At 32.2% G+C, this 24,371-nt stretch overlaps 1 pseudogene; it reads left to right on the top strand.

Moving 5' to 3' along the window:
- LOC149580187 (26S proteasome regulatory subunit 10B homolog A-like) lies at positions 1-24,371 on the top strand (annotated as a pseudogene).

Below are 24,371 nucleotides of genomic sequence, written 5' to 3'. Positions count from 1 at the left end.
ATGGTGGATAATTTTGACTACATTATGTCCCAAATGCCACATGAACTAGAAGGAGAAGAGGCCACTATAAATAGGGAATCTCCTGAACCAGATGTGCAGTTGGAGGTTGAGTTAGAAGAAGAAAAACCATCAACCTTAGCATGGGTTCCTAAGGGAAATAAAAGACAAAAAACAATGCATATCCCCGAGAAGGTAGTGAGTAGAGCTTTGCAGGTAATTCCAAGAAATAATGAGTATTTTGCTGAAATTAGGAAAAATTATCTATATCAATGAGCTACTAAAGTAGAAAAGGGTTCCACTGATTTACAAATTGCAGCTTCAAGACTGGATGGTAGGCTCATGCAATCTAAAAAATTCATGGAAGATGATGATTTTATTAAATCATCATAGTTTAAAAGTTTCTTGTATAAAATAAAACAAAATGAGCTCACTTTGAGCCTTATGCCAAGAGAAGACCCTGAGAAGAATAAAGAACTGGTGGACAAACTACTTGCATATGATCCTAAAACTGAAACAATGATCCTTGCTGAGGCTAGGGAGTTAGTACATAGGGGTGGTATGATTTTGATACCTAACTAGGATATTGAGAGAGCTTTTGTCCTTGATCAAATGAGAAAATAGGACAAAGCTATTAGCTATGAGGCTAGTGGTAGTGAAGGATTGAAGAGGGGGTTAGGTTTTAATGTAGATACAAAAACCCTAGCAGTTTGGAGTATTGCCCCTGATACAAAGAGACCAAAAATGATGGATATACAAGAAACTACCCAGGGTAATATGATTGTTTGGACATTAGATAATACTTTTGGAAGAGAAATTTCTAGCTTGGTCAAACATTTTGCACTCATGAATGAGGAAAAAGTTGATCAAATTGAAGAGAGGTTAGCTACTATGTACAATGAATGTATAGATATCTGAAAGTTGTATGAGGAGGAGCTTAAAATAAAACATGTTTAGAAGTAGATGATAGAAGAGTTAGAGGAAATGATTCAGAGTTTGGAGATAGAAGTTTCATCTCTCAAAGAACAACTTAGAGTTGCATCAGAGGCAGAAAAGGTACCAAGGTAGGTGGAAGAAGAAAGGCACACTGCAGAAGTAGAGATACAGACCGAGGAAGTACCTATAAGAGCAACAATACTAGTGTTTGTAATGAATGTGGAAACAAAGACTCCTCCACCTGATAATGAAACCAAGAAAAGTGTTATGATGAATGTATTGAACCATAGGATAAGTATTTTGAAAATAATATCTCAAGATTCCTATAATGCTTTCATCAATTTACAATTTGCTAAACAGGTATGCAAGGATGCAATAGGATGGCTTGATTCGATCTTCCAACAGTGGGGACCCTATATGCAATTCTTTGACAGATTGATACCCTTGTTAGTAAAAAAGCTAGATTTGCGAGATAAAGTAATTATTGTGAAAGAAGGTATGGACAAAGTAAGAGAATTATTGCAATTCTGCAGAGGTAAGCTATCAGCAGTAAAAAGTAAAATGAAGATTTTGACAAACGGTTTTTATTCTTTAATTCTTCTTGTTATTGATTCTGATGGAAAAGTGAAGGATCTTAATGAGTGGTCTAATTCCTTATATCACATTGTAGACTTGCCACAAGTGGTATCCATTTTCCAAGATGGTATTGATGAATGTCTTTTCAATGAGTTGGTTGATACCTTATTCAAAATTGAAACTGAATTGAATAGGTTTACTACAAAAGGAAGAGTGATTACTAATGCCAAGTGGAAAAAGTCTATTAATGAATTAGTAATAGCGAAGACATGTGAGTGGCCCACTAAATGAGATGTCATTGTTAATGAATTAGAAATAGCCAAGACATGTGAGTGGCTTTTCTAGCAGGGAGTAGTTAGAGAAAAGGACAAATTTGAAGTTTTATGCTCCTGCTGTCATCTATAACTTCTTCCTTTTTGTTCTTTTAGAGTAAAAGTGTCCAGATATTTTGGAGTAAAAGTTGTTGTACTCATTGTTGTAGAGGGACACTTGTCAGTCACATTTTCCCTTTTCTTGTTGCAACTCATGCTATATAAATGAGTTTTCAAGGCAATGTGATGGTCCAAAAATTTGTATAATTTTTGTGTTTCTCAAGAAAAGTACAGATAGTCGGTCCAATAGTATGTAGTTTTTTTGAGTTTGCTTCTAATAGTACTCTTTGATGACATATTAAAATGATAGAATCAACAAGATGTTCTAGGCTTTTCATTGATTTCTATTGGTCATTGTATTAGTCATCTGAAAAGATAATACAAAGGGTTATTTACACTATATTTGTGTCATCAATTTCTGTCTCCATTCTATAGATTTGTCTACTTTGAAGTCATTTAAATAAGGTTTAACTTGGCTGAATGCAATCTGGATGGGTTGTATATTGATTTTACTGTTGCTTTTAATTTAAGGAATTATAGAAATGCTTCAATAAATCAGTAGGGTTTATGAGTTTATAAGAGGATATTTCGTAAGAATAGAAATGGGTGATTACAATTGATTAATTCATTTACAAGTTATTTGAATTAGATCTCCCGCCAATAGTTAAGACTATGCCCAATGGATAAAGCACTGGTCACATAAGTTAGAAGTGAGCAAGGGTGAATTCTGCTGTTGCATATCAAATCAATTCAAAAAAAATTAAAACCATTTCATTCCATTTTGTTGAAGGTTACAAATGCTGGTTACCACTCATTTGCATATAGTTTTCTGAGTCTTAGATAGCCACTAATTCCAGGTATACTTGTAAACTATAGGAGATTTATAACCATATCTTCTTATAGGAGATGCATATAGATTTGAGAAGCTTTTAGAGAAAATTGATAAACTATGTATGTGCTTGAGGGTAAAAGATGAGAATCATAATGAAACTAAGATAATTTCATACCACAATTTGCATTAGAATCATCCCTAGGTATACCTGCCTTCATTTAGTAGAGCCTAAAGAGTAGAAAACCATTTTTGGTTTTGTTGAAGTTGGGTCAAAGTGGTTTATCCATGTAATTGCTACTAGGAATTGGCTAATCCTTAGATTATGTGAGTAATTTCATTGTGATATTGAGCATTTTGTTGCTCAGTAGTTTCAAAAACCAACACAAAGATCAAAGGCAATGGAGGTATATAGGCTATATAAGGCTATTGACAATGAAAAGTTGGATCTTCAATTGGCTATTGGGAAACTACAGAAAGAAAAAGAGAAACTCTCTTAATCATTAAAAAGAAGGAAAGATCTTGTAGTGCAAATGAATGAGAATCTCTACACTAAAGAAAGAATTGAAGATATATATCTTGAAAGAAATTCAGATTAAGTTGATGAAGCAATCAAAGATCTATTAGAAAAGAATTCCAATCTTCAAGAAGGAGTCAAAAAGCTGAAAAAAGAGAAAGAAATCCAATCAGTGAGATTATGTGAAGTCATGGAAGAAAAAGACAAAGAAAAAAAGAGATAGAATGAAAGAACAATGAAATTCAACATCTATCCCTTCAGCAAATAGACTTCATTGATTAGCTCACTAATGCAAATGAAGAACTCATGAATCTGAGGTCAAAAGATGAAAGACTACATAATGATATAAACACTGAAAAGAAAACCAATGGAAGGATGATGAAATCTCAAGAAAGTTTGAATCAACTAAATTAAAAAATTTAGTACTAACACAAAGGAAAAGCTGAAATAGGATACATAGAAGAGCATGAACCATCCAAGAAAGGAGGTCAATAGAATCAAAGACCTACTTGCAATCATTGTGGTAAGATAGGACATACATCAAAAAAATGTTGGAGTAATGGTAAAACAAGATTTAATGGAAAATGCTACAACTGCAATAACCATTGACATAGAGCAAGTAAATGCAAGGAGAAATCTAAGTTTGAAGGAAAATGCTATAGTTGCAAACAAGGACAGAAATCTTCTGAATGCAAAACCAAGAAAATGAATCTAGCAGAATAGATTGTGAAAGCAATATTTTTATGGGACTATAACACATGGTCTAGATGCCACTACTGTGTTGAATTTGGGAACATTGGAGAAAACTGTGCGAAACATCACATGATGAGAAGAGATACTACTAAAAGATGTTTCATTTGTATAGAACTTGGACATCTTTCCAAGAACTATATGAACACAAGAATAATTGAAGATGAAAAGAAAGCCAAGGTCAACAACAAAAATCAGATGAAGTAGCAATGGATACCAAAATCTCTTGAGAATGCAATCTCAAGTCATGAAGTAGATGTCACTCAAGAGTTGGGTGACTCAAGCATTTCAACTTGAATCCCTATAGGAATAAATGTAACTAAAATTCTAAAGTAGACATCTCTCATCAATTCTAGCTGTCAAGAAGAGAATATCCATATCAGCATTCAAGATGCACAAGGATCACCGAGCTAGGTTAGGTTGGAAGACCTTACTGAGCTAGGTCAGGTTGCAAGACCTTATCAAGCTAGGTCAAGTCTCAATACTTTGTTGAGCAAGGTTGGGATACATTAAAGTATTGTATATGGACATCAAGTTATTGAAGACTTTATTGAGTGATAATGATTCTACCGAGCTATAAATATCTACCAAGCATTAAAGGTTGAAACTAGATGGAAGACAACCTGTCACTAAGAAATTAAATGTACCAAGTATTAATGGTTATTGATAAGGGGAAATTTGTTAAAAGGGAGAAATTGAAGTCATTGTTTCACCACTAATTTTAGAAGCTATTGTGCGAAGAATGATTTCAGATCCACCGAATGATTTAGGGTGCTTGTTGTTGAATAAATTTTAAATTTTTTTAGAAACCCTACCGAGCATGGCATCTTCTAGCAACAAAAACAAGAAAGGGTCTAAAATGTTGGTCTTAGGAGTTGATTGCAAAGCACCAAACTTCAAGTTGAGAAAGGCAATTGCAGAAGCAATTGACCTAGTTGGTGCATAATTGAAAATTTTCCCCAAGGGATTTCTCATACATAATATATGTTCATATTATCACTATTCTATTCAAGAGCTAGGCACTCATGAGATGAATGAGGCATTGAATGATGTATGTGTGAATGGTGTTCTAAAATTTGAGCATCAACATTTGGAAGGCAAGGGTTTGACACACATATCACATATGTCAAGAGACTTCCAGGTCAAATGGATAAGATACATTCTGAGCCATGTGCATAATGGTCAATTATGGTTGGAGAAACCTATTCAAATCCTAAAGAAAATCATTCAAATAATGACTAGTCTTCCAATGCTAAACAAGGCCAAAACAACCAAAACCCTAGTTTAGGTTGAACTAGAAAAGAGAAATTTTTCTGAGTGGGATGGAGAAGGAATGAAGATAAGTAGAATCAAAGACATGGAACTAAATTTTGGAATCCACGTGATCTCTCATAAGATCTACAGCTCTAGTCATCTCAATAGTGTGTTATGTGAGGTAATTGATTTGGCTCTCAAAGTAGTGAAGAATAACATGGCATTCGACCTTGTCGGGTTGCTATTGAATTAGTTAAATAAGAACATAGATAACATTAGACGTTCTAAGAATAGCTTGTGTAAATTTAGTTCACTCTTAACTTGTTTATTCTTCTTTGTGTGAAAATTCTTCCCTTCCAAAGGTACAATAGTTTGGAGAAAAGATGTCCTCATTTTATATCAAATAAATGAGTATATAGCATAAATGGGTGAAAACTTTGATAGCATCATGGAGAAAAACTTTGAATCATTCAAAGAGAAGATGCAAAATAGATATAGGATACCTCAGAAGCTTGTAGAAGAATACAAGGAAGATATTTTTTTTATGGTGGACTATGACAAACTGTATATTCAGGCAGTCAGACCAAGGGTGGCATGGGTTAAACCTCTAGAGTATGAGGTTAACATTGATGATGCCAAAGATATCATTGAGGCACTTTTGAATGAGCTTGTGGATCCTAAAGCACCTTATTTTGAAACTTATGAAGAAGCCAACGCAAGAATAGAACTTGAAATTAAGCTTCCTCAAGTAGTTATCAAAGGAAGAAAAAGGATAGCAAAACTAAGACAAGCAAGTTCTACTCTTCTCCTGACAAAAGGAAAAGGTGATGATGTGGATGAAGATGAGGAAACTAAATCTAAGGAAGAAGAGCCTATAAGGAAGAAAGTTAAGGTTATCATAACTAGACCTATTAAGTCATCCACTACTATATTCACAAGAAGGGCACCCAAGTCCAGAAAGAAATTGAATTTAGGTGAAGAGGATGTCGAGTAGATTGTCCTCAAAAAGCCTCCACCTACACTTTAAGAAAAATTAAAGGAATTGGAAGGAGAACCTAAAACAAAAAATTTCAAATCTCTCAGATATGATCTGAGGGCAAAAGCACAGATCTATGTCACGTTTGCAGCTAACTTTAAGGTTTCGATAGGACCAAATCTAGTTAGACTGCTTCTGAGGGGACCAAATTTGGCTAAAACCATGTGGCACTGACTAGACACCAAGTGATCTGTACACATTCGTAGGGATCCAATTGGATCATATTCAGCCAAAATAGTGAAAATTATATAAGCTGCAAAAAGGAAAATCTATCGGTCATTTGCATCATACAAGCTTGTTGGAATTGTAGTGTAGGAAGAGCTACAAGAGTCATTCAGCTAGATGAGGCATGTTAGCAATTTCCCCTAATTTTTTAATATGTTTTAAATTTTATTTTATGTTTACTTAGGTAAAAATATGGTTTTAAATGTGTATTTTTAATGTAGATTATTTTAAAAAGTTTAACATTTTTTATATTATTATACATTTATGTTTTTTAAATACTCTACTATTAGGTAAAGTTTAGAAAAAGTATTGAAATTTAGTAAAGCTTAGAAATTATTAGAGAAATTAGATTAATTGTAAAATATTATTCATAGAAAATAGTAGAAAATTATATAGAAAATTTAGAAAAGATTATAACAGTTAGAAAATTTAGAAACTTTAGAAAAATATTAGAACAATTAGAATTTTTTGAAAATATTAGGAAATTTAAAAAATACTACAACAATTAAAAACTTTTGAAATTTTAGAAAATAATAGAAAAAAATTATTAAATATAGAAAATTTGTTAGATGTAAATTAGAGAATTTAAATATTTTTATTTCATTTTTATTACAAATCATTATAAATTGTTCTAAAGGTAAAGGTTTAGAAACTATTGTAAACTAGTAACTAAAACCATCATATTGAACTAAATTAGACTTTACCTCTTCTCGTGAACACAAATAAATTCTAATTGAAACCGTAACATCGAACCTTATAAATTATAGGAAAGAGCAGAGCTAAACATTGAATGTAATTAAATCACAACATTAAACCTAATCAAACTCAAACTCAAACTCTCACATTGAACCAAATTAGACTCTAACTCCTATATTGAACCTTAAATCCAAATATGTTGACCTAAACTACTCTCTAAATCCTAAATTTCTCTCTAAACCCTAAACCACTATGTAACAATATAATCTCAAAACCTCTCTCTCTCTCTCTCTCTCTCTCTCTCTCTCTCTCTCTAACTTACATAACTTCATCACTCCCAACCCTAAACTCCTCTCTCTAGATCTCAAACTTTTAATCCTTTATCCCTCTCTAACTCATAAACCCTATGTATCTTTGTAAACCCTAAACTAATGTAACTCCTAAACCCCATCACTCTTTAAACCCTAAACTGCGCTCTAACCCCATAATCCCTAATGTAACTTCATCTCTCCCAATCTTAACCTACTCTCTCTCTCTCTCTCTCTCTCTCTCTCTCTCTCTCTCTCTCTCTCTCTCTCTCTCTCATTACATCATCTCTCCCACTCCTAAGCCATCTCTCTCTAAACCCTAAACTGCTCTCTAACCCATAAACCCCATTTCTCTAAATACTAAACCACTTTCTAACTCCTAAACCCCATCTTTGTAAACCCTAAACCACTCTTTTACTTCGAAACCCCGTCACTCTAAACTCTAAAACACTCTCTAACCCCATTTAATTCCTAACATAACTTCATCTCTCCAATCTCTCTCTCTCTCTCTCTCTCTCTCTCTCTCTCTCTCTCTCTCTCTCTCTCTCTCTCTCTCTCTCTCTCTCTCTTACATAACTTCATATCTCTCTCTCTCTCTCACACACACACACATAACCTCATCTATCCCAACCCTAACCCATAATCCCTAACATAACTTCATCTCTCCCCTCTATCTCTCTCTAACTCCTAAACCTGATTGCTTTAAACCCTAAACCACTCTCTAACTCCTAAACCCCATCTCTTTAAACCCTAAATCACTCTTTAAGTGCTAAAAACCATTTCTCTAAACCCTAAATTGTTCTCTAACTCCTTAACCCCATCGCTTTAAACCTAAACCTCTCTCTAAGTCCTAAATTGCATCTCTCTAAACCCTAAATCTCTCTCTAACTCCACAATCCCTAAACTTCTCTCTCTATAAAACTTACATAACTTCATCCCTCCCAACCCTAACCTCATATCTCTTTCTAGATCTCAAACTTTTACCCTTTGTCTCTCTCTAACTCATAGGCCCCATCTCTTTAAACCCTAAACTACTCTCTAACCCCATAATTCATTAACCTCTCTCTCTCTCTCTCTCTCTCTCTCTCTCTCTCTCTCTCTCTCTAGAAGTTACATAACTTCATCTCTCCCAACCCTAACCTCAGCTCTCTCTTTCTAGATCTCAAAATTTTAACCCTTTGTCTCTCTCTAACTCCTAGACCCCATCTTTCTAAACCCTAAACCACTTTGTAACTTGTACACCCCATCTCTCTAAACACTAAACCGCTCTGTAATTCCTAAACCCCATCTCTTTAAACCCTAAACTGATCTCTAACTCTTAAACCCCATCTCTCTAAACCCTAAACTGCTCTCTAACCCCATAATCCGTAAACTTGTTATCTAAATTTGATTTGTACCTATTACTGAAAAAAATGTAACATAGCTAACATTTCTTTATATATTGTATAATAGGTTTTTTTAGCAAAATTCATTTAGTGTGTTTTGATTTGATTAGTTTATATAATAATTTTTGTATATATGTATATGTATGCATGTGTATATCTATATTATCATCTATCTAGTTTTGATTGTTTATATCTTTCATCATTATGGCATTGAGGGGTAGTGATTCTAGAGAGGCTAGTATACATGGTTGTCCCCATAGTGGTTCATCCCATAGATCAAATACTAGTAACCAGGATAGGGAGATATTATTTAGTGATACTATTCAACACTTACAGAGTGTACTTGATACTATTGACCAGAGTTTATAGGCTTCACCTACCCTATAACATAGGGATAAGGTGACTGCGATTAGAGATGAGCTAATTAACATGATGCACACTGTTGAGGGTTTTAACCCTTATGATAGTGTTAGTTTGGATGCTTTTTATATAGTGCTCTATCATGTACTATCAGTGGTGGTTTGCAATGGAGGGAGATAGACGAGATGGTCTCAGTGGAGAGTGTGAAGAGCATGTTACCACATTATCGATCTTTCAAAAAGGTTAGAGGTTATTGCGTTATGAGGTGTACTAATCCATTGGTGGCACCTTTCATGTATCCTCGTTAGTTGGTTGTTGGCCCCAAAAGGATGCTTTCCCCTTATATTTTTGCAAAAAATTATTTGCAAAATTTCATCTACATCAAGAGGTTGACTACACTGATATCATTGTACATGCTAGGCAAGGTCAGGGCAGGTTCTTAGATAAATTCAGACACCCAGATACTCCTACACCCATTAATAAATGAGCATTGATTGGTCCAAACCTTTTGGTGATGGAAAACTTTTTGTAGTTAGCTACAAATAGAGATAGAGTGGTAGATGATACACATAGATATGTGTATGAGAGGATTGACCCTATTCCTACCTAGGTGCATGATATGTCTTTTGACCAAGTGCACAGATACATGACACAGTCACAATTGACATCTATAGGTGGTCACACTTCTACATCATCTTTAGGTGATGATATGAATCATGAGGTTGACATCCCATATCCATTAGACATCTCTGTGGAGTCTTTAATAGACTGCTTGAAGGATATCAGTACATGTTTATCCACTAATCTACTTTTAGCCTATTGAGCTATTCAGTTATTGATTGGATAGCCACTTAGTATGGTGCCATCATATGTGAGTGGTATCACCAGAGGTACATTAGAGGTATAGGATGGTCAGGGGCCAGAGGACATACATGTTGTAACTATAGCTCCACCACAGACCAGAGTTGAGGAGGATGCAACCCCCCTATCGAGGTAGGTTCTTACCCACCACAACATTCATTGTTTACAGATATGCTCATAGATCCTACAATTGACATTGAAGATATAACATTTACTGATATAGATTTGAGTGAGATAGGTAGGCATATGTTTGCAATGACGATGGCATATAGGGACTTGTAGACACCTATGCAGCCTATAGATATTATATTTAAAACTTTAGTAAAGTATAACTTGTGACATATTTGTTTCTTCTATTACATAGAGACTGCATAACTTGTGATAGATTTGTTTCTTCTATTACATACAGACTGCATCTACAACTCATGAGGATGGAGATGGAGAGATAGCTGTTGACCCTAATCATCCTGAGTCACATTTAAATTTAATTGTACTTATGTTATTATTTATTGAATTTATAGACATGCTCATGATACATTTGTTCTTATATTGGACACAAGGTTTGCAATCTTGTCTTAGTTGATTACATTATGGAGCATTATGTGATCATGTTTGATATTCATAAATGTCATATACATGATGTTTGATATTGATTTATGATGATATCATTTAGATTTATAGCTATGGGACATTTTACATTTACAACATGCTCATATTTGGCATAATTCATATTAGCATGAGTTATCAAACCATTTGCATTTATACTAGACATATATGATATTTTGATGGGTTATGTGACCATTTACGTTTATAGTTGATATATTTGATTTTTCATGAGTTATGTGACCATTTACATTTATAGTTGACATATTTGATATTTTCATGAGTTATGTGAACAACTACATTTATAGTTTACATGATTTTTTCATGATTTATGTGACTATGTTTATTGTTGGATACAATTAATTAATTGTCTATTGTCTTAGATGTTACACAAATCTTATATCATTATCAATTAGTATATGTCAAACTCACTTGGGAAATGAAGACAGTTCTTAGTACCTATTGAGCATTCCTATGTTTGCCTAGTTCATATGTTAGTATATGTCGAGTTCACTTGGGCATCAAAGTAAAAGTTGTAGAAAGTGAGTGTTAACTGAGCTCACTCAGTTAATGAAGGAAAGTTGGATAGAACCAGTGCTAAACCAAGCTCACTCGATTGTCAAAGGATTTTTGTAAGTTTGCAGTGGTAATCAAGCTTCTATTGGTTAACAAAGGAATTTATTTATGAATCACTTTTTACCAAGTTGGGTCAGCTAACAAAGGATTCTTTTTTTTTTATGTACTAAGCTTAATTGATTTATTTATTAATTCCAGCCAACTAAGGTGATGAATAATGATTATTCTAAGTTGTATTTGAGTCGACTTGACAAAGTGGAAGATATAAGTATAAGGTCAAGTTGTGATTGCAAAGTGTGTAAAATTGAAAAAGATGATGATGTGATTGAAGATCTAATGATGAGAAGAGGAAGAAAATTTTAAGGATAAGCAGAATATCCACGTGGAGCAGCAAAGATATATTTGACCAGGAAGGATCAAGTATAAGCTAGAATAGAGATCTGTAATCAGCAAATCAATTGCATTCAAATCAGGTCATCTCATTGTTACTCTCTAACCATTGTAGTAGTGATCTAAATCTCCTAATAGAGTTGGCTTGATAGTTATTTGTAAATCCTCCAACCAAGTGGCAATTCCATTAAATTTTCCTGAATATCTCTAACAAGGCCACTCCTAATAGGGTGATTAAATCCTCTAATAGGGTCACACCTAATAGTGTGTTTTGTAACCTTTAACAAGGTTGGCTCCTAATAGGGCTCACTTCAGAAGAGTGAAAAAAGTAACTAGTTGCAATTGGTGATTTTTCTAAAATTGGGTTTCCACGTTAAACCCTGGTGTCAAATGTGTTCATGCTATTTTCTTTTATGTTTTCAATTAAGTTAAAGAAATGGTAATCACATATAACATCAAAAATTTTATTTGTTAATCATTTATTGAGGTAATCCAGTTATTACCGAGCTACAACATTCTGTATATGTTTGCCAAGCTTCAATAGTATATGGTTATCTATTAACATTTTGTACTAACATCCAAGGGATCTAGGATTTATTTTTGTAGTAATTGATTCACCCCTCCCCTCTTAGTTACTCCTCTTATATTTCCAACAACTTATATGTTGATATATTTGGTATTTACATTTATAGAATATCTTTTACGTAAATGTGGAAACATATTTTTGAAATATCTCCTACATTTTTATTTAGATAATTATTAATTTGTAATAAATTTATGTGTACTATAAATTAATAAAAATATGTGTTACATAATTTTCTAGGTGTGTTGTAAAAGTGTATAGCAAATGTAAATGTAAATAGAAATAAATACATTATTTTTTAGATAATTGTTAATGTGTAATAAATTTTCATGTTCTATAAATTAATGAAAATACATCTTACATCATTTTCTAGGTGTTTTATAAAAGTGTATAAATATTGAAAAAACAAAAACATGTATAACTATTGAAAAATAATTTATGTATATATAAATTTGAAATATTTTTATGAATCATTAAACCTATCTATCACTTAGAAAGTTGTTGATACATATGGTCAAGATCCTCTTTATCTTTAATAATCTCCAACAACTTTTCATGCTCCTTGATATCTAAGCTCCACTTTGGTTTACTACATCCTTTTTTTGGCATAATGTCAAACTAAATCTTTTTGGCTAAAACCAAGTGGCTGTAATGCGAAACTTTTTGGCTAGGCGTGTATTCAATAAATTGAACACCATTATGGTCAATTTTCATTTGCTGATAATAGGTGCCTACAAAATAAGATTTATACTTCATTTATTATTCTTAATAATATAGAAAAGAAATAGTTATTTACAATTAATCTCTCACTCTCTAATTAGTTGTACACATCTCATAAGAGGATAATCTATACCTTCTATAACAACTGAACTAGTTGGATATGATTGGTTATCATCATTTGTAAATGATTCAATCAATTTAATTTTAAATTTTGTGCATCTAACTAAATAATAATCCACACCTTCCACATTTTGAGGATTCACATTCATAGCAAAGATGTCACCTACAAATGCACAAAAATAATGGAAATGGTAAATAAATAAATATGAAGACAAATAAATATAAAAATGAAACATGTTTGTAGAAACTCACCTAGAACAACTAAATAAGAAACATATTCATAATCAGTTGAGTACATAGGATTATGAATGTCTATACCATTGTCATCTTCTTCATAAGGGGTACTTCTGATTATGTTTGTCCATGTTCATTCAGAGACACAGTCACTTACAATATTCTTACATTGACACATTGCATTGTTTTGAATGTAGACATCACAAAAACATGATTTCTCTCTTACTTGAAATATTGGAGGTTTGTGTTGTTCGATAGTCATCAGTTGATGCAATCTTCTAATACCAACAATGGGTTGACAATTGTAAGGATTTGGCCGATCAATATCTGTAACATATTAAATTGGCAAGTATCTATGTCAATAATCAAAATATTAAAGTAATCATGTCAAAGAAAAATTGAAAGCTTACCTTTCACATCCCAAAAAAAATTTTATTATATGTTTTATCACAAGGAGAAAAATGAGATTTACACCATTCAACAACTCAATTTTCTTTGTTTATCTTTGCACCTGTATAAGAAAGAAAATTATATTAATTTTAACAAAATATAAAAGAACTATCTAGCAGATGCTCATATACATCAAATTTGATTAGTACATAACAATATTATACTTGAAAGTTCATGTTGGCGAAGTGCATGCTTTATACATGCTCCTGCTCCATCATGTTCTCTTGTTCCATGACCACTTTCAAAGAAGTTTGAAAGAAACTTAACATTTCATCTCGCATGTTGTGCTGCAAGCCAATTGAATGCTTTTGTAGACTTAAATTGTCCTAGGAAAAAAATTAAAATAAATTTATGAGTAATTAAATCTATATATAAATAATTTTTCAATTAATTAAATATGTGCTTGAAATTTTAAAGTTTAACTTTCAAATACATGTACCAGCACAATCATCAGACCAAATCCAATGTTTTGAAGCATTTATCCCATGATTTGTGAGATCATCAAAGAACATTAAAAAACAATGAGCTACATAGCTACTACCATGAACCCTATCATAACTAAGATAAAAATAGACCTCCTTGATCATAATGTGTTCATCTGGATCGATACTTTCTACCCCATCCACCTCAAATTGCACATGTTTATAGGAAACTTGTACGAAAATTGCAATTTGATGTGAGTGATAATATTTAGCTTGAATTTAGATTTAGGGGAAAAAACATAATTTTCAGAGAAGTCTACAATTGATAGAATACATCCTAGTGGAAAACAATTTTTTGAACCTCAAAACTATTTTGCTTGCCATCTTGCACCATGACAATGTTGGATGTGCGGATAAATCATAGTTATGAATTTTGTAGGAGTTGATGAAATCCAACTCCGTAGTCGCCAAGATCACCTACATGCAAATAGCTTGCTGAAGAGAAACCGAAAGAGCAAGAGCATGAAGCAAACAATGCAAGAGGAAAGATTTCACAATAGGAAAATGAGATTGCTATGTGAATGGAATGAATTTACAATGAGAGAGAGACCGTTTAAAAAGGCCTCATGGAAGCTTGTAGAACAAGCTGGAAGGAGGTAGAGGACAAAAATGACAACTCAGCACATATCCTCAAAAAGTGGAATATGCTAAAAAGGGAGAAAACTCCTGAGTTGTCAACAACAACCACTACATGCATTAAATACTAAATATGCATTAACCTAAGTAAGCTTAAGTAATAGAATAAATAATTAATTATTAATTATTTACTCTAACACCCCCCCTTAAGTGCAACTTAGGGGAATGCCTTAAGCTCCTAAAACTAAGATGAAATGCATAATGGGTCCCAGCAACGAGGCCATGTTAGGTACCCATGTACAATGCAACCTCTGTAAAACGGAGAAAGAGGGAAAACCCTGTGGGAAAAACCCTCCTCCAAAAAAGAGGTAAAAACAACATGCTAAAAAAACATGAAGTGAAGGAAGGAAGGCCTCAAACAATCCCCCCAAGGACAACTTCCGCCAGAAATGTTTCAAGAGACTCTCTTAAAATCATAAGTACAACCAGCCCCCCCAAGAGAATAGACACCAAGCCCCCCCCATAATGATGGAGCTCCTGATGTAAAAAAAATTTTCCTTCCGAAGCTCTGTCTCCAAAAATGGAAAGTTTTATATGAATTTTGACTGTAAATGGCCTTCCGGATCCAATGGTGATGTCCGTTTCGGCTGAAAGTGCTCCAAAAATTCGCTCTAGCCCTGATTTGAAGAAAAAATGCACAAACAAACTAGGGTTTGTGACTTCAAATCACGGCTTCAAAAATCCTTCAAACAAGAAGCAGCAGGGAGGCTCTGATACCATGTAGGAGTTGATGAAATCCAACTCCGCAGTCGCCAAGATCACCTACATGCAAATAGCTTGCTGAAGAGAAACCGAAAGAGCAAGAGCATGAAGCAAACAATGCAAGAGGAAAGATTTCACAATAGGAAAATGAGATTGCTATGTGAATGGAATGAATTTACAATGAGAGAGAGACCATTCAAAAAGGCCTCATGGAAGCTTGTAGAACAAGCTGGAAGGAGGTAGAGGACAAAAATGACAACTCAGCACATATCCTCAAAAAGTGGAATATGCTAAAAAGGGAGAAAACTCTTGAGTTGTCAACAACAACCACTACATGCATTAAATACTAAATATGCATTAACCTAAGTAAGCTTAAGTAATAGAATAAATAATTAATTATTAATTATTTACTCTAACAAATTTATCCATAAGCAAACCATATGGAAAATTGCTCTCCTTCAAAGCTATTTTTTTTATTCTTCTCCATTACTTGTTTGATATATCTCATATTCAAATCTATTCCACACAACTGGTGTTGAAACATCAATATTGTCCATTTCATATGGAAATTTTTGCAACTCTCCACAATTTTTACATGCATTTTTTATGCATTGTACATTGAATTCATTTGACTCTTTAATATAATTACATAACAAAGACTTGATAAATTGTGTTGTGCTCCTATGAATTATCACATCTGGCTTAAGTGTTGCCATAGCTTTTCTAAAAGATTGCAAATAAAGATTAAACTCAACATGATTGCGACAAAAATAAGTTTCACATTTATGCCTACAAAACATGGGTTCAACCTCTCAAACATTCTTTGGAAAATTTTCACATTTGAAAATTCTTTTTTGAAAGCTTCAAATAATTCACTTTGTGTTGTGTCTACAAAGTGTTTTGGATGTGCTATTTTCATACCTGTCTGTTCATCTTTGATTTGTATAGTGTCTCTTCTATTGGAAGAAACACGTAATTGGCTGGTCTAATATTCAACAATCTATCTTCTAACATATTTAGAAATTATATCCTTTCGAGGAAGTCAAAAAATATTAACCCGATTCTTTTCAATGTTCTCATCAAGCAAATTTCTCCTTTTTATGTATCTTTGAACAGTTCTTCTAGATAGATTGAGCATTTCAGAAATTACTCGTACTTGGTTTTTTTGTGACAAGTCCTTTTTCATAATCATAGTCATCAATACTCTTTGTGCAACACTTAAATCGGCTACTTGGCTTCTATTATCAATAGAATTTAATGCATCTCTCACATTCTAAACTATTTTTGCCTTCACATTATCTTCTAAGCTTTTCTTATTGTTCACACCTAACAACTCTAGAACAAGACTCATTTCTCTTTTCCTAAATAATCTAACAAATAATTGTGCTTTACCAATCAAAGATTTATTTTCAAAAAATTCCTCCCGCATATTTTTTAGATGTAGCTTAATTGTACTTCCAGGCATCATGTGTTCAAATGATTCAATTTCTCTAAAAAGAGAGTTTCTGTCCATCTCCACCAAATTTTCCAACTGTAAACCATATTTTCCAAATGTCCTACTACTTCCTGGAACTTCAATAGGATCTTCTTCAACTTTAATCAATGGAACTTTAATTGGTGGCTCTATACTACATTTTGTCCATCCTTTCTTCTAGTAATCTCTAACTCGATCATATCTTTTTGCTCTTTTCACTTTATTCCCCATTGCACAAAACCTTGAATAGAGAGCTTGATATCACCTGCATACAAAAGACTTCCAAATTCAATTCCATAAATACTAGTAGATCATAGACAATTTAGAAAAAAACTTTCAACTTTAGAAGCTTATTACATTTGACTGTTTGTAGCACTACAAAATCTTAAGACAAGTAGTTGCATTAAAGCTTTGCTAAATTTACATTAAATAATTTATTATATATATTAAATAAATTAAATAATTTAACTATTTAATAATTTTCATAATTTTCATAATATTTTAAAACACCTAAACTTTATTCCAATAATTTATTTAAATCAAATTAATTAATTAATTTTAAAGAAATAATAAATTTAATTAATCGATCTCAATACAAAAATATCTTTAAAAATCTAATTCCTAAATGTTTCTTCAATAAAATTTCATTTAACACTTTACGGTTTTACTACTACAAATACAAATATGAATTAAATATAATAATTACAAAAATAAAATTTTACCTTTAAAACAAAAAACCTATTTTATTAAATTAAATATAACAATTTAAAAATAAAACTTTACCTTTAAAATAAAAAACCTATTTTGTTGAATTAAATATAATAATTTTAAAAATAAAACTTTGACTTTCAAATACGAAACCTATTTTATTGTTTAAATTGGATAAATATTTTAAGCTTGTGCTCACACATGTGACCTTGTGCGGTCAAGTTTTGGGTTGTACGGATCAAGCCAGATCTGGTATGGCTAGATTAGATCCAGACAAAATTGTCTGTGTCATCCGATGTGGCACTTTCTTTCATGTTTTTTGCAATTTTGAAGAATTTAACACTTAAGAGGCCAATTTCATCATTAGAATTAGGGTTTCAAAAAAAAAATACCACTAGATATAACTTGCAATCAGAATTATGCCAAAATATTTTTCTTATAGGTGACACAATATTGATTACAAAATTACAAAATAATGCAAGTATTTCAACATTGAAGATGATGCACATTCGAAAAAATATAAAAATTAGTAGATGATAATATAAAAAAATTAAAATGATGAATTGTTCTAGAGGAGAGAGTCCTCTTTGATAGTATATAACATTGTAATTGTTAACATAGATTTACTAGGGAAAGATGGTGGGAATGAAAAATCATTAAATTATGAAAGTTCAACTTTAAATAGCTATAATAAACAAAATGTACAATATTTTTGAAATTTTATTTTTAATAGTTCTAGGTACATATGTCATCAACAACATACTTCAAATCCAAATGAAAATACATTTATGTGCAGTTATTTCTATGGTGGCAACTATAACCCCTAATTTGCTTGATTTATAACATTCTCAAAAAAGGTCATTGAAAATTATAAAAACATACTATTTTAATTTTTTTAATTTTTTAAAAAATAACATACATAAACTTTTTTCTTTTATACACATTTCATTAGTTTACACCAACTTAACATTCAAAACTGAAATATGACTTTTACATTGTTGAAGTTTAATACTTTTTTTGATGTTAGCCTTTTCCTTTGTAAAAGGGTGACACATGTTTGTACTTTTATCGAAGACCAGGAATGCAAATGAGAAAAAATAGATTAAGGACATGCTTATGTCAAAATTGGGAAAATGGATGTACTCACTTGATCAACTTGTAAAAAAAATTCCTAATGAGTTTATGCAAGTAATTAAACCTAGATAGGAGCATGCAAAGAAAACTGCAAAAGACATCTTTGAATAGACTCTAAGGCAACTCATGCCAAATGTTAGTGAAAAGGAGGTAAAATAATCTTTGGAGAATAATGAAGAAAATCTCACTCTTAAATTCAATACATGTATGATATTGATAAAAGACATTGAATATGTAGCGAAGGCAACCTACAACTACATGGAAAAACATTTACAATCTGCATCAACCTAGTGTTTATGTTGTTCATGTTGATATCAAAGATTTTGATGATGAGGAAGAGAATATAGAAATAAAAGATAATGAGACTGATAATGTAAATCTAGATGATGAGGAGGAAGAATAGGAAGCCACTGGAGGAAGTCTTCTAGAGATTCAAAGCATTGAGGAAACTGATGTAGACAATATTGTAGCAGTAGTAATAGCCTCATTTCCTCATTCTCTTAGCAAAGTTTTAGTACAATCTGGCTCTAAGAAAGCTTCTACCAAGTTAGTCATGGGTACCATTGCAACACCAAGCACCCAACCAAGCTTAGGACCTGTTCTGCTGAGCATTCCACTGATTGAAGTACCTAATACTTCATCTACCAAGAAACAAGTGCCTCCATCATTAGGTTTATTCATACAACAACAAGGTATTTCTACTATTCATGCCATATCTACATTTTTTTCTAGCCCCTCAGTTTCTACTATTGTTTTATTTTGCATGTATCCATAGTTGGTACAATGACAGTTGAGAACAAGTCTCAACTGAGTACTAAAGTTTTAGATATGGGTAAGGGTAAAGAAGAAGAAATTAATCTAGATGAGGATATAGTTATTCTGAATTGGGATATCTCTACTCTCACTCCTAATCAAATGAACACAATAGATGAATTATTGCAAAAAAGTGCTAAGCAACAGAAGCTTATAGAAGAGAAGAGAAATAAAAACAAAGTGCTTGAAGATATAAAGGACATATTTGAAAATGCACTGGGTATTGAGGTTGATAGTACACAACCTATCTTGGACCAATTAGCAAAAGTTATCCAGAAATTTCTACAAAGAGTATAAATAAAGTTTGAGAACAAGGTATTGGAACAAGTGGTGCAGAAAATAGCAATAAACCAAGTAGAAATGTCTATTATTCTTGTTTCATTGGAGACATCTATAAATAATATCACTTCATTATTTGTTAAGTTGTGTGATACATCTACCTTCACACAAGAAATTAAAGATAAACTATCAAAAATAGATGATGACATGAAGGAAAGTGTACACTAGTTGTCACTTGACCCAAGCTATAGCTCTGTACATTATACAAAGATTGGATTTCTAACAAATTTGTAAGTAGAAATGCTAAAGGGAGATTTTTCATAATCAAGGCCACACTTGTAGAAATCCAAGGCATGAGGATGTATTGCAGACACATATTTCACATTCTAAGATACTCATCCATGACACTAACTTCTCCATAGCTGATCACATGATGAAGTTATTAGCAAAAGTTTAGATTACATGCCATGCAAGTAAGGTGTTATAGGAAAATTGGGAAAAGACAATGGCATTAATCTTGAAGGTACACTCTGAATTCCTATCACATTTTGGTATTAACATATAGTATACACCTTTGGTATTTATGTTGAAAAGGGGGAGAAGCATAGAAGTGTAGATGAATGTATATATGTACATAGAGGACATGTAAGAGAATATATTTATGGGGGAGCAGTACTCTAGATATATAAGGGAGAGAAGTATAGTATTATAGAGAACTAAGCATAAAAACATATTATACAAAAGCAATTTTGAAAAATCTGGAAAATAGAGTATGCTACGAAGTTGTAGACATAGAATGGTAATAAAAGAATGTTTTGACTTGTAATTGTGTGTATTCAGTTTTTGGGATGATAAGTGTTTTTGTCACTAATGCCAAAGGGGGAGATTATTGACATTAAGGTCAATTTTTCTACTAGTGACTCACACTTAGTAAATATTTAGTTACTACCAAGTTTCTCAGTTACTACCGAGCTTTAGAACCTATGTATAGTTCATACTAAGTATAGTAGTATCTACCAAGTTGATCAATTCAAGTGATGGAAACTCTAGTGTTAATCGAGCTCCATCGTATTAACCAAGTTATTTTAGTGTTAACTGAGTTCTCTAATTTCTAGTGAGCTCACAATGTTAGTGATGTGAATCTAGTGTTGACCAAGCCATGGAGTGTCAACTAGGTGATTCAGTATATGTTGAGTTTCGCAATATTTCACACAGTGCTCACTGAGTTCAAGTTACTTGGAAGTGATCAGTATGAACCAAGCCTCTTTGTCAATGGAGTGCCAAATGATACCAAGTGTTGACAGTGGTTGTTGAGTATTAGAACATCATCGAGTTTTGTCTTCAAAACCTAAGTTACAATAGTTGGGTTGATATTGTGGATTTTGGTGAAACTTGTATTGTAACAAACTTTAGTAAGTTATAATTTGGATTGGTATATATATAATGTATTGTATCATATCCAAGAGTGTATGTAAAAAGTAGATATGAGCAAAAGTGTGAATTAAGAAGGCTACAAGTAGTATAAGGGACAATTACAATTCAAAGAATCTCTACCAAAAAATTCGAGTTATAGATCAAAGATCAACCACCGGTTCATCCTAATAGGTGTATCAGTTAAATCCTTTAATAGGGTAGACTCAAAGGTCTTTGATAAATCTCCTAACCGAGTGCATACTTCATTGTATATTTTGTAAATTCTTCTACAAGGTGGACCCCACATTAATCATTGCTCCTAATAGGGCAGATCATCAGAAGTGATCAATTGTAAGCCTTAATATGTCAACTTTATACCATAGTACTAAAGCTTGTGGGTATCATCCCCACCCTAGTTTTACTTTCTATTTTGCAAGATTTTTGTGTCACCATATCTTGTGTCAAATTGCTATGAATGTTTATTTGCTTTCATTCTTTCATACATGCAATTAGATTAGAATATTATATGAAGGATTAATTGGTGAAGTAAGATTAAGTTTTATTGGTTCCTGATTCACCCATCCCCTCTTAGTAACCTTGCCTAGCTCATATTTCCAAAAAAAAAAAAATTAGGGTACTTCAAAAAATCCCCTTCAAACATTCTTACATTTCTCAAATTTTTCTAATAGGGGAATATGGATGTGGTAGGATCATACTTTATTTCACTATCAGTATAATATATGTATCACCTATGAATCTATGATTCTATCTCTAGTGGATGATTGATTTTGAAAAAATTAATATTTAACTATTCATGCTTGTACTGTCGAAGTAAATTAGTTTTTCTAATTTTGGGATTGTGAATTTTTCTTTGTACAATAATTGTGAAAGCCAGTAGAGGGCCAAGATATGTTGTTGGGTGTCAAAATAAGCTAGATAAAGATAATCTCATTGCGGAAATACATATTTTTCTTGACATGCCAATGCTTACAATAATGAGGGCTCTTCTTCGTGAGGTACCTAGCATTAGAATTTTACATCAGCAAGCTATTAATAATCACAAATTATATTAGAACCTTTGAAGGGATTTTCTAGAAAATGGCTAATCATTTTGTTTGTGTATATTTGATACAGGTGGACCTTGTTGTTTATAATATGCTATATGGGGATCCTATCAATGTGAGCTACTTAGTAGTAGGAGGGTTAGCAGATCAAATCGGGGAGCTGAGAGAGTCTATTGAACTTCCTTTAATGAATCATGAACTCTTTCTTAGGGTTGGAATCAAACCTCCTAAGGTAAAATTTGTGTGGGGTGCAAATTAGTCATGGTAATTACTTGTTTATGTAAAGTTCAACTTCCATATTTTGTTTATTCTTGTTGGAATTCTTTCATAAAGGTTGATTCCTTTTTATCCAATTTCATGGAGTACTTCTATATGAACCTCCTAGAATGGGAAAGACACTATTAGCAAGAGCTATTGCTAGTAACATTGATGCCAATTTCCTTAAGGTTGTAGCTTATCTTTTTTGATATCCATCTTTCTTTTATGCAATCCAATTTTCCTATTTCTTGTACTTGAGGTTTGATTTATGCCTTCTATTTGTAATACTATTTTTCAAGTGGTTTCAAGTGCTATAATAGATAAATATATTGGCAAAAGTGCAAGGTTGATGACATAAATGTTTAGTTATGCATGTGATCACCAGATATGACTTTTTATTCATTTGAACATCAAAAGACTAATTTTTGGTGTTTGTTAATATAACTACAAATGCTAATATTTTGTTTATATATAATAATAGTTTTTTTTATTTCAAAATATTGTGTATGTTGAATTATTAGCTCATCACATCCAACAATTTGGAGGTATTGAAAATAAAAAGTATTTCTCTATATGTCTCCAACCCTATTCTTCTTAATAATTGCATTGCAATCTACTAACAAGTATTTTGATTAATATAAATGAAATGCTTAATGTTATAGTGGAGCTTTGTTGCAGCCATGCATCATACTTATGGATGAAATTTATTCAATCATCGGACATCGTTTTAGTGAAGGAACAAGTGCTGATTGAGAAATTCAAAGAACTTTAATGGAATTTATTAACCAACTAGATGGTTTTGATAAATTAGAAAAGGTATTGTGTTTTAAGGTGCTTAAGCTATTGTAATTGTCAATCAACTACATTAAACAAGAAGCTATTTTATTTAACTTATTTAAGATTTTTCAAGGTAGTGTATTTTTCATTGCAACCTGAATATCTTGTTAATTTTAACATTAAATGTAGGTAAAAATGATCATGGCAATGAATTGTCATGATGTTCTAGACCTAGCCCTGCTTAGATCTGGCCGCTTGGATAGAAAGATTGAGATTCCACTTCTAAATAAATAAGAAAGAATGGAAGTTCTAAAGATACATGTTGCTGGGATTACAAAACATAGAGACATAGATTATGAAGTTGTTGTAAAGATTTTCGAGGTCTTATTTTTTTCTTTAATAATTTGAAATTTATCCAAAATATTTGAGTTTTTATCCTACACTACACTAGTATGTTCCAGAGTCGGTAATTGTTTTTTGATTAATTACTATATAGCTGAGATTATTTCAACTTTTATCAGGGCTTCAATGGAGAATATCTTCATAAAATTTCTACAGAAGCTGGTATGGAAACCATCCATGTAGAGCATGATTACGTAATCTAGGAAGATTTTATGAAGGTTAATTCTCTTTCCCTTTCTATTTAGCATTTTATAAAATTGGAGTTGCTTGTTCTCTCTGGCTTGTAACTTGTACTTATCTTTTCCATTTAGGTTATTTGCAAGTTGAATGAAGCAAAGAAACTAGAGTCAAGTTGTTCAAGAGTTTATCTATGTGTTAAATATTTGTTGTTTAATTTAAAAAAAAAACATTCAAAACTTATGTTTGGCCATATTGTCGACAATGTGATCTAA

This window comes from Cupressus sempervirens, chromosome 1 (assembly GCF_028749045.1).
Source record: "Cupressus sempervirens isolate cs-2001-9-10 chromosome 1, ASM2874904v1, whole genome shotgun sequence".
Taxonomy (NCBI): domain Eukaryota; kingdom Viridiplantae; phylum Streptophyta; class Pinopsida; order Cupressales; family Cupressaceae; genus Cupressus; species Cupressus sempervirens.
The sequence above is the reverse complement of the archived record's forward strand: the minus strand, read 5'-3'. Positions and strand labels throughout refer to the sequence as shown.